Below are 11,893 nucleotides of genomic sequence, written 5' to 3'. Positions count from 1 at the left end.
CACGTTTACCCAAGGTAACTCCCTCCTTGGGGGATGTTTGTTTGAATATTTCATGCACAATGAGCACCACATACCATTTTCTTTGACCATTAGCCAATCAAAATCTTTTAACCATTGTTTGTTTATGCCGGATAAGTGGCACTTAGATTTAGATTTATCGATTGGCAGAGTGTGTGCTGAAGACATTTCCCCTGATGGACCAGCTTCTGCAATGTCTGTTTGAAATTGCCACATGACGAGTTGACGCTGCACCTTCATTAGTTTGTGACGTCTCTTTTCTGAAATAACTGAGCACTGTTGTTTTCTGAACACTTTTTTTGCTCATGTTGGTAAAACGTTTGGAAAGAATTAAAAGTACCTATGAATAAGACTTTTGAGTGGGAAAGTGAGAGCCTGTTGGATATTCAGTGCAAACTTGCACTACGGCAGGGCAAGATATGAACAAAAAGGAATGGCAGATGGGACACTTTAACAAAACTACGGAAGCGTATTAGGACCACGGTGAAGAAAAAAAAAATACAGGCACAATGAAGAAAAAAAAAACTATATGTCGAGAATAAAGTCGACATGTTGACTTTATTCTCGACATTTCCACTTTAATCTTGACGTTTATGACGAGAATAAAGTCAACATGTCGACTTTATTCTCATAGTTTCATTAAAGTATAATGTCGTAAATTAAACTTGATCTTAAAATCAATGTTTAATTTACTAGATTTTCTCAAACCCCTTTCATAAGGTAATGTGGTACATTAAATGCTGTGTTAAGTGTACCCCGACCGAGTTGTTAAGTTGTTGAGGCACTGGGAGGGATCGCCGCACAGAATGCATTCACTTGATGATATTCCTGCTGTCTGAAAATTTAGAATGCTAAGATGATTACTTGATATCATTTTCATGATGAAATGCATTAAAGCAGGTATTAAACATGCACAGTAGTGTGGCGGTAGTGCTGCCCCCCTCGCAGTAAGGGGTCCCCAGGTGTACGTTCAGTGTAGAGAATTTTATGGCAGGTGTGACGAGGCCCCAAAAAACTGAATATATGAATGGGTATCGCACAGGTTTAACTTAAATATTGTGTAAATGTTGGGTTCGTGATCTGGTGGTCGGAGACATGAACACAGAATTCAATGGATGTTCTTCTGAGCAGGCTTTCTTTATTGCATGCGTGCTGTCTCTGTCTGACGTACCAAAAAACTAATTCCTATCCTTTTTTCTTTCTCCACATAACCAATCAATCATTAGATCTGCGTCTGTCATCTCACAATGTAATGCGCCCTGTGTTGGCTGGGATTGGCTCCAGCAGACCCCCGTGACCCTCTGTTCGGATTCAACGGGTTGGAAAATGGATGGATGGATGGATGGAACGCCCGGCTAAAAGACGCTAGGGAGAACACTGGGTTGAATGTCTGTGTAATCAAAACATTTTGTTTTCCTCAATAAGATTAATTATTGGGAATAAGCATAATATAATATAACATACATTACACTGTGGTATTATGTGTACTGCAATGTATTGGTAATGTGAAATACGTTAAAGAATACTTCACAAAACAGTAGGACATTACTAACAAAAGGAAGGCAAAAAGAATACCAGGAATGCCAAAGTAAAAAAAAAACGAGTCAGGACATTTTAGAAGCAGCTGAAATACTGAAAAGAACTTATGCAAATACTTTACAACAGTCAGTAATCAGAAAAAAATTCCAATTTGACATTAAAGATCATATGGCTGTTGAAGAAGGACAAAAGAATACATAAAAATGAAAGTGAAATTAAAACCAGACATAGAATGTTTAACACAGCAATTATATTGGAACTGAAGTTGGTAATTGAAGCATCAGAACATTTTTGCATATAAAACCTGTCACAGCCTCTTTGTGCAAAGCTTGAAATGGACAGATGGAAGACATCTCATCAAGTCTGTACTGAAACGAAATGCTTCCAACTCTTTTGAAGATTGACATACAATCATCAAAGACCCCACTGAAGAACAGTAAGACAGTATTCTTTGGGTGTTATTATATAATACAGTATACTGTATTACTGGGAATACTGTTGTTACCTAGAAGTTATATGTTGTGAACCCGGCCCGGAAACAGACAGGCGGACATGTTGTCTTCAAACCACCACATGTTTATTACCACAAGTATTTACAATACTGGTCACAAAGACCTAGTCCAATGGTCACTCAGACCCAATTCAAAGTGCACAATACCCCAATAAACACACAGTCCTGGCCACAATGCCTTGTCTTCGGGCCGCCTCCACAGCTCCTCTTGCCTCGTCCTCCTTCCACCCGACTCTAGCCTCGAATGAATGGAACGGCCCTTTTATTCAGTACCCGGATGAGCACCAGGTGTTCCTGGCGTTCCTCCTCTGGACACGCCCAGCGTGGCGGAAGTGCCGGCTGTCCTCCCGGCTGCCCTCCGGGCGCTGTCATAAATCTTCCCCCAAGCACTTCCTGGTGTGGCGGAAGTGCTAGGGTAACAGGTCCCAAGACATTGGGGGCCTCCTGGCAGTGACCACGGGCCCCTACAGGGTAGGGCTTCCATGCCCTGTACCCGTGGCCCCCAAAGCAACCCGGAAGGCAACCCCCACGTGATCCAGGGTGGGTGCAGACCCACATCCGGTCCTTCCCGTCGTCCCGGCCGGGTCATGGCCCCTGGCATACCTGACACTGCCCCACAGCCAGCAAAGACCACTTTGGGAAAGAGTGGCCCGTCCCCGAGGGCAGCGAGCCAAGCGGGTCCAACTAGGATAGCCGGGGTCCGGCCCCGCACTCCAAGCAGGGTCAGGGGCGGAGACACGGCCTGAGCACCACCACTTGGTGCTCCCCTGCGCCTCACACAGGTTGTGCTCCCCCTCTTACTGGCACCCCAGGGCCTCCTTGATTGGCACCCCTCTGAGGCCTCCGCGCCTTTGGTGAGTCACTCGCCCCCTGCAGCCTCCTCCACCAGCAGAAAGATCCTTCCACAGACGGCCCGACATCAGAGGGCAGGTCCCCAACGAAGGGGGTACTAAGGCTCGCCGGGTCCATCCCTACAAAGAAGACAGGGCAGAACCGCTGCCAAAGCACCTTTCCTGTGCCACACGGGCAGCGTTCCCCTCTCAATCGGCACCCGGCGCTTGCCTGTTCGGCACCCTCTCCGCGGCTTCCGTGTCCCTCTCAATGATGGAAATGCAGGCACCGCCTGCACTCTCCGCCGGCCTCAGGGATTCCCTCTGCGCCCGCAGAGGACGGCCAGCACCCGGACGCGTGCACCCAGCACCACGTCCCAACATATCGGAGGAATCGGCACCCAGCCTCTTATTCCTCCGTTCACTCTGGGACGCCATGATGGTTTGAGACTCCTTATGGAAAAGAAGGCCTCTTTCCGTCTGCGTCCCTATAGTGCGCGCGAGACTGCAGCAAACTCGGGCGGAAGGTGCTAGGACGCGGGGCACTTAGCAGCCCGTGTTCATTCAGCGTCCTCTCTGACTCCCCCCTCGTCGCGCATACAGCCCGCGGCGCCGCACCTCCTGTCGGAGGGCTGCTTACTCGGAGCTGATCGTTAACATCACAGCCATTTTCAACAGACCCTCCCGCATGCTATACGGAGTCAGCTGTACTCACTGTCTCCGCCGTACCCCTCCGGCTGGAGATTCCAGCGTCGCGCCGTCCCTTGTTGATCGAAGCGTTTTCAGCGCGCGCGGCCTTCCTCTCCAGTTCCAGCACCTCAGCCCGGAGGCACGTAGCATCTGTAATATACACTGCCCGGGCTGGAGGGACACCTCCAGCTCCGCCAGAGCAGCCGGCAAAGACAGGAAGTTAACCGGACGCGGAGCCTACCTGTCTGTCAGCCTCAGGCGCCGCCACTTCCTGTGGGCCTACTCCTCCGGCCCAATCGGTCTCCCCTGCCCGTGATGGACATTCCTTGGTCCCGCTCTCTGCAGTCATCGGCGGGCACACAAGACACACTGTCCAATCGCGTGCCTATCAGGGAGGGACTTCTGGTTCGTCTCCTTCTCCGCATCCCTCGCGGCTGCCGCGTGCTGCCGGAGCCCGCAGACCAGCATCGCCTGCCACTGGCGTGGATCCGAAGTCCCTGCCTGCAAAAGAGAAAACACGCCAACTCACCTCCACGGACTCGTCAAACCGAAGACACCTCCTCGGCGTGGCCTTTCTTGGACGCTATGCCGTAGGCATAGGCACGCCACCCGCCCGCATCAAGGGAATATGGCCTTCCTGCGGACCCCTGGCGGTCCATGGGGTCCCTTACCCTGCGGGGCTGTGTGCCGCAGCACCCGCGTGCGTGGGTGGGGTCCCCTGGTGCGCCGGGCCGTCCATAACACATTTGTTGATTACTGGTCCCGCTTGTAAAGGCAGAGCATCCTGCCGACTATGCCAGATGTGAACCCGGCCCGGAAACAGACAGGCGGACATGTTGTCTTCAAACCACCACATGTTTATTACCACAAGTATTTACAATACTGGTCACAAAGACCTAGTCCAATGGTCACTCAGACCCAATTCAAAGTGCACAATACCCCAATAAACACACAGTCCTGGCCACAATGCCTTGTCTTCGGGCCGCCTCCACAGCTCCTCTTGCCTCGTCCTCCTTCCACCCGACTCTAGCCTCGAATGAATGGAGAAGGCCCCTTTTATTTAGTACCCGGATGAGCACCAGGTGTTCCCAGCATTCCTCCTCTGGCCACGCCCCAGCGTGGCGGAAGTGCCGGCTGTCCTCCCGGCTGCCCTCCGAGGCGCCGTCATAAATCTTCCCACACCAGGAAGTGCGGGGGTAACAGGTCCCCAAGGCATTGGGGCGCCTCCTGGCAGTGACCACGGGCCCCTACAGGGTAGGGCTTCCATGTCCTGTACCCGTGGCCCCCAAAGCAACCCGGAAGGCAACCCCCACATGATCCAGGGTGGGTGCAGACCCACATCCGGTCCTTCCCGTCGTCCCGGCCGGGTCATGGCCCCTGGCATCCCTGACAATGTATAGGTTAAAGTAAGAGCTGCATACTAATCCCATTGGTTTACTGAAGGCTGCAATCTCTAATGTGCATATTCCAAGAAAGCATAGACTCCACTGGATTCAGAGCCCTTTGTTGGACACACTATAATACTTGGCAACAACTTCACTTGCAAAACACTTGGGTGTGTATAACATCTTATAGTATTTCATTATAACTTTAATACTTTCTGCATTATTTTAATACTTTCTGCATTATTGATATCTCTGATTACATTTTAGGCTACCTTCCCATGTTGTTGCTGAGCCAGAATTGTGTTGGCCAACAGTATACTTATGTTAAGAGCATTGTGACTATTTGATTATTTTCTCTGCTTTTCTATATGTCAATATGATAAATTTTGTTCACAATTTTATGTTCATTATCAGCTTTAGAGGTATCAACACTTCAGATACATTTCTGACTTTTTATGTAAGGGAATCTTAAACTTTTTAATCTTTGTGCCCAAATAAAAAAAACCTGTACTACCATAAGTTCCAAAAAGAATATTACCATAATGTCAAATGATCCCAACAAATAACAATGGGCACATAATAAAAATCAGTAAAAGTCTTTTTCCATTAAAGCATATTTTTCACTATTTTTTTAAGAAAGAGTATACATATTGACATCAAACAATAACTGTCATTTAAGACGGATAGTAAAGAGCAGATTTCTGAAACATACCAAAGCAACGATATAATGATTTTTTGAAAAGATAGTGTGAATGAACTTAATGTAGACACCTCGCTCATGGTGCCAGAGAGTTGCGTTTTGTTTTGCTTGTCTCTTCTTGCAAACATTGAGGTCATATTGACATGGAAAAGAAATTAGAAAAAGAAAGAAATTCTTATGTATTTTTTAAAATGAGCTCCACCATCAACAATACCTTCTCTAAAAGCATTTCACAATTGTCCTAGATATTTTGCTTTTCTTTCAGCAAGTCAATAAACTGCGTACAACAGTTCAGTTGTGTAGCTAAATTATTCCTTACAATATTGTGCATTTGTTTGTATTTTATATGGGTGATAGGATGAATATTGATAAAGAACGTCGTAAACAGTCTGAAATGTTTAATACTACCAACTGACATTGTGCAGAATGTTGAAGGCTCCTCTCTACAGCCTGTCCCAATCTTTTCTTTATTTTTCTAGTGGTTTAACAGTTTTCAGTGGTTCAACAAACATGTCTTTCACACTACTAGTAAATTTAAATTTATCAAACCACTTTTAAAATTCTTCTTTACTAAAGCATGTTATACTTTGTCAAAAATAAAGGATTCTCCACAACGCACAGAAAGTTGGGGAATGTCCCCATATAACATCCAGCGGACAAAGCAAAGAAATATATGAAAAAATGATCAAAAACCCAAAAAAGTAATTGAGAAATTCAGATAGTGACATGACGTTTATATAGAGAAGAAATATGGCTGATGGAAATGATATGGCAGGAGATGACGTCGTAATGGGTGGACGGAAGTGACGACATCATTGGGAGACCGGAAGTGACATCATTGTCTGGAGTCAGATGTGGAAGTTGGGCGGATATCTTGGGAATCCGGAAGTTTATGTGGGGAGTACATGGGATTATTTTTCTTCTTTTGGTTTGATGGAAAAGAGAGAGAGGCGTTAGTACCATACATCAACCCTTCATCTCACAATGTTTCACTCACCTCAGGGCTTGTTGACTGAACTTAAATTAAAAAACCTAACTAGTTGTCTACTGACAGGCATTGAAACTACATTTAGCATACCAACTGCCATGGCATTCTCTATGCCTCCACTATATTTACTCAACACCCACACCACCCTGAAAACTGTCACTTCCCATTATTTTCATTTCACCATTTCAATTGCACACAGTGGCTCTTTCAACTCACAAGCTTGTTTGTGTAATTTCCTTCTGTCTTCCCCTTTCTTATACACATCCTTGCTGTAAGTTATGTTAATCTTTGCTGTAAGATATCTTAGTCTGGCCTTTTCACAACTTATAAGAGGTTTGGAGTTTTTGTAGGGAGTGTTTATTATATTTTCATACCACTGAAACAGAAGCCCTCCATGATACATCAGTGGCACTGTTACATCTTGCCTGAAGAAGGGGTCTGAGTTGCCTCGAAAGCTTGCATATTCGTAATTTTGCGTAATCGTTTTAGTTAGCCTATTAAAGGTGTCATTTGCTTGGCTTTTCTCTACAATAAAAAACAATGTAATCAAATTTTCATCAGCTATTAATAAACGGCCGAGTTGCCAGATGCAGGTTAGAATAGCACTTTTTAAACATCTGAGCTCCAGTGTGGCTAAAAACAACAACAGTACCAAATGGAAAGGTTTGACTCGGGGGTGGGAAGTCTTTATTTATGAACAGGTGGGATGCACTAAAAAAAGAAAAACATTTTGTTTCAAGCATGGGTAAAGAAATCTCCATGGGTCATACAAGTTATGGTCCTTGATAAAACATGAAATTGTCTAAGGTAGGATTTAATACATAATTAAAATCTGCTGCCATTAGGAACTATTAATGTTTATATTAATAATTAAAGAGGAAATTTAAACATGAATTGTTTGTCATTCCAACTTGGTAGATATATGTTATGCAAGCCCGTCCAAATCAGAGATTATCTCAGCGGCTACAAAAGGGGTTGTTTTATGAATCAATATTTGAGCTCCTCTAGTCTTGCTGTATCTAGAGGGAAATACCTGGTCCTCTTAGATTCATCATGAATGTTTAAATAGGCCTATTTTTATTTCAGTGTGGTAAGATGTAATAACCCTTTTTCTATTATAGACCTTTAATATTTCAACAAAATGTAATGAATTATTCATATAATAAAGATTTTGTTCTTTAGAATTAAACATTGCCCATTTAAATTGTTTTTAGTATAAAATAATTAGATGTTTCAAATCCCAAGCTATATCATCAATGGCGTTACACAATATAGGGTGGTCCAGATCTAATTATGCAGTTGTCATTACACTATAACTTATTAAGTTTATTACATAGAAAATCACCTGGAAAATCCCGGACCATCGAGAAGTGTGCAAACTGACGACATGAAGAATCATCTTTGCGCCGAACTGGAATCGTCCCTGCATAAATCAAAGTCATCCAGACAATCTGGATCTGCAAAATTAGATCTAGACCACCGTGTAGATGTTTGGATATTAAATAAAATGAATAAATGATCCTTGCTTTCTCTTTCTTCTCTACCTGTCTTCTCCACTCCACCCCTATAACTCGCTTACCTCCCCCAATCAAGTCCAACAGAAAACATTTTAAAGTCCCTGTCATTGTGACACAACTTGCCCAACAGGGCACACCAGACACAAAAAGTCCCCCTAAAAATATTCTGGTGAACTCCTACAAAATATCAATGTTACAATGACATTTTTTATCATAAAGCAGCACGATGTTGCAGTGATAGTGCTAAAAGAGCACTGAGTTCAAATCCCAGGTCCCCACAGCAAGGAGTCTGCATGTTCTCCCCGTGTCTATATGATTTTCCAATTTTCTCTTACAGTCCAAAGATGTGCTGGTTAGGTGGCAATGCTAAACTGGCCCTAGTGTGTGTATGGTGTGTGTGTGTGTGTGTGTGTTCGCCCTGCAAACACCTGGCACCCTGTCCCTGTTGTTTCTACCTTGCGCACTATACAGTACTTGCTGGGATAGCTTCAAGATAAATGTGGGTTAAGAAGACTGATAGATGGCTTCTCTTATAAAGTAAAAAAAAAAGACTTAAAAAAAAAAGTAAAATATATTGCATATTAAATACTACTAACTACTACTACAATTTAGATAGATACTTCATACTTTATTAATCCCCAAGGGGAAATTCACATACTCCAGCAGCAGCTTAATGATTAAAACAATATTAATTAAAGAGTGATAAACATGCAGTGCAAGTGGAATAATGCAAAGTGAAGAGTGCAAAGCAGGTGTAACAGTCCATAATCTTCTATAATGTTAATGTTTACCCCCCGGGTGGAACTGAAGAGTCGCATAGTGTGGGGGAGGAATGATCTCCTCAATCTGTCAGTGGAGCAGGATGGTGACAGTAGTCTGTCGCTGAAGCTGCTCCTTTGTCTGGAGATGATCCTGTTCAGTGGATGCAGTGGATTCTCCAAGATTGACAGGAGTCTGCTCAGCGGCCGTCGCTCTGCCACGGATGTCAAACTGTCTAGCTCCGTGCCTACAATAGAGCCTGCCTTCCTCACCAGTTTCTCCAGGCATGAGGTATCCCTCTTCTTTATGCTGCCTCCCCAGCACACCACCGCATAGAAGAGGGTGCTCGCCACAACCATCTGATAGAACATCTGCAGCATCTTACTGCAGATGTTGAAGGACGCCAGCCTTCTAAGGAAGTATATTCGGCTCTGTTCTCTCTTGCACAGAGCATCAGTATTGGCAGTCTAGTCCAATTTATTATCCAACTGCACTCCCAGGTATTTATAGATCTGCACCCTCTGCACAAAGTCACCTCTGATGATCACGGGTCCATGAGGGGCCTGGGTCTCCTAAAATCCACCACATTAGCTCTTTGGTTTTGCTGGTGTTCAGGTGTAGGTGGTTTGAGTTGCACCATTTAACAAAGTCCTTGATTAGGTTCCTATACTCCTCCTCCTGCACACTCCTGATGCAGCCCACAATAGCAGTGTCATCAGCAAACTTTTGCACGCGGCAGGACTCCGAGTTGTATTGGAAGTCTGATGTATATAGGCTGAACAGGACCAGAGAAAGCTTATATATATATAAATATATATACTAGCAGACCATGCGCGCTTTGCTGCAGTCGCTGTAGTTGGAATAATTATGTATCTACATTCGACTTATAGAGCTTCTTTATATACAACGTTTTTGGCTTGTCCTCCTAGAGCCAAAATATATACATTTTCTCTATGACTAATTCGTGAACATGCTACATAAAAGATAGAAACGGGAAAAACAGCAACACTGCCGGGAAAAACAGTAAATGAGATAAAGTAAAAATCTACCAAACAGTAAATGAGATAAAGTAAAAAAGGGCAACAGCGCCGGGAACAACAGTAAAAAACAACAGTATATGAGATAAAGTAAAAGTCTACTAAACACTAAAGTACAAAAACGAAGTAGAAAGTAACAGTGAACCACAACACCGCCGGGAACACCGGCACACCGCGTCTACTAAATACTAAGAAACACTAAGTAGAAACACTAAAGTAAAAAATACTATTCAGTAAGTACTACATTTAGTAAACAGTAAATCAGTAAAGGAGAGAGGACTAAACACTAAGGAAAAAGAACAGTAAGACCGTGTCAGCTGCAGAGCTCAGCTCTGAGCGAAATGAAGTGAATGAAATGCCGTGAATGGGAGGGGAGATGATCACATGACTCCCCCACCCGCCTTAACTCTCCATCCCTCCACAAACACAGTCTCCTGGATCCCAACTCTCCTTTATATGTGTATATATATTTATATACAGTGAACCCTCGTTTATCACGGTTAATCCGTTCCAGACTACCGTGATAAATGAATTTTCGCGAAGTAGGATTCTTTATTTATAAATATTTTCGCAGTTAGAGTATAGAAAACCTGTTTACGACCTTCTAAATACATTTTTTAACAGTATTAGAGCCCTCTAGACATGAAATAACACCATTTAGTCACCATTACACTCGTATTACCCAATATATTAGACAAAATAAGAGAAAATAAGACATATTAGATGTTACAAATATATTATTACTAGGCTAACCCGCCTTTTAAGTCGACCGACTTTTATCCTCAATTTTTGTGCGCTCCATGTGTACATCAGGCATGTAAGTGTAGGGAATGAGAACATCAAAGTGCCCATTCATAACATCTCATGAAAACCTACGTTTTTTTATCCCCTCGAGTGCCTGTCCAAAGTCGTACAATGTCAGCCCAAATCTGTACCGCTAAAGACGGAGTTTTATGCACTAAATAAGCTATAGATGAGAATAAGCAAGCACCATCTCCCCTGGTATTTACTACACGGTGAGGCATTTGTACTCCATCAACATTAATTATTTCCAGTCACATAATTTTGTCTATTTTTCCAGCGCATCACGCACAAAAGCAAGGGAACGATGGGAGCACCAGAACTCTGCTCACATCGCGCGTTGCCGCACGCAACGCAAGTAGTAAGTCTGTGATAAGCGGAATACCGCTATGCTTTGCACTCACGGGACGGAAGGACAATCCCGACCGCTTTTATATAGTAGATTATTGTACTGTACATTTAATTACACACACACACACAGTTCTTACACACAACCACTAACCTACGAAGGCACGACCTCAGTAGGAGAGTCTTCAGGTGGTGCAGTATCTTCAGCAGGTGCGTCGTTGTCTTCTTCCGCTGAAGGAGTACTAGGAGTAGGCAGTGGGTGTTTGGTTGCGCGGCTGAAGAACATCTTGATAGGCAGTTGCTGGTGCTGTCTTTTCATATGCGTGAGGAGGCTTTTGTAGGGTATTGCCATCTTTGATCATATCCAGTTTTACCTTCTCCTGGATAGTAAGCATCTTCCTCCAGCGCTTAGTTTTATTGTCAGAAGGCTTAGAAAAAGCAGCACGTTTAAGAGCCATTGTGGGGCTTAGATAAAAGTTTTCAGAAAGCGCATGCGTAGTGACGTAAGCGTGTATGAAAAAAAGTCGTGATAGAGTGAAGCCGCAAAAAGTCGAAGCGTGATATAGCGAGGGATCACTGTATATATATATATAAAAGCACTTGTCAGAAACTGTTAATCACGGCCGCTATAAAACTTTTTTCTTCCTTTTTCATGAAACGTTAGTTTATCCTTGACCGGGAGCCACACAGTGATTCCAGTTTTTCCTCATTGGTGGCATTTCATTTAAGGGCAATCTATGTCAGGAAGAGGTAAGAGTCCCTTTTGCTGA

This window comes from Polypterus senegalus, chromosome 10 (genome assembly GCF_016835505.1).
Source record: "Polypterus senegalus isolate Bchr_013 chromosome 10, ASM1683550v1, whole genome shotgun sequence".
NCBI lineage: Eukaryota > Metazoa > Chordata > Cladistia > Polypteriformes > Polypteridae > Polypterus > Polypterus senegalus.
The sequence above is the reverse complement of the archived record's forward strand: the minus strand, read 5'-3'. Positions refer to the sequence as shown.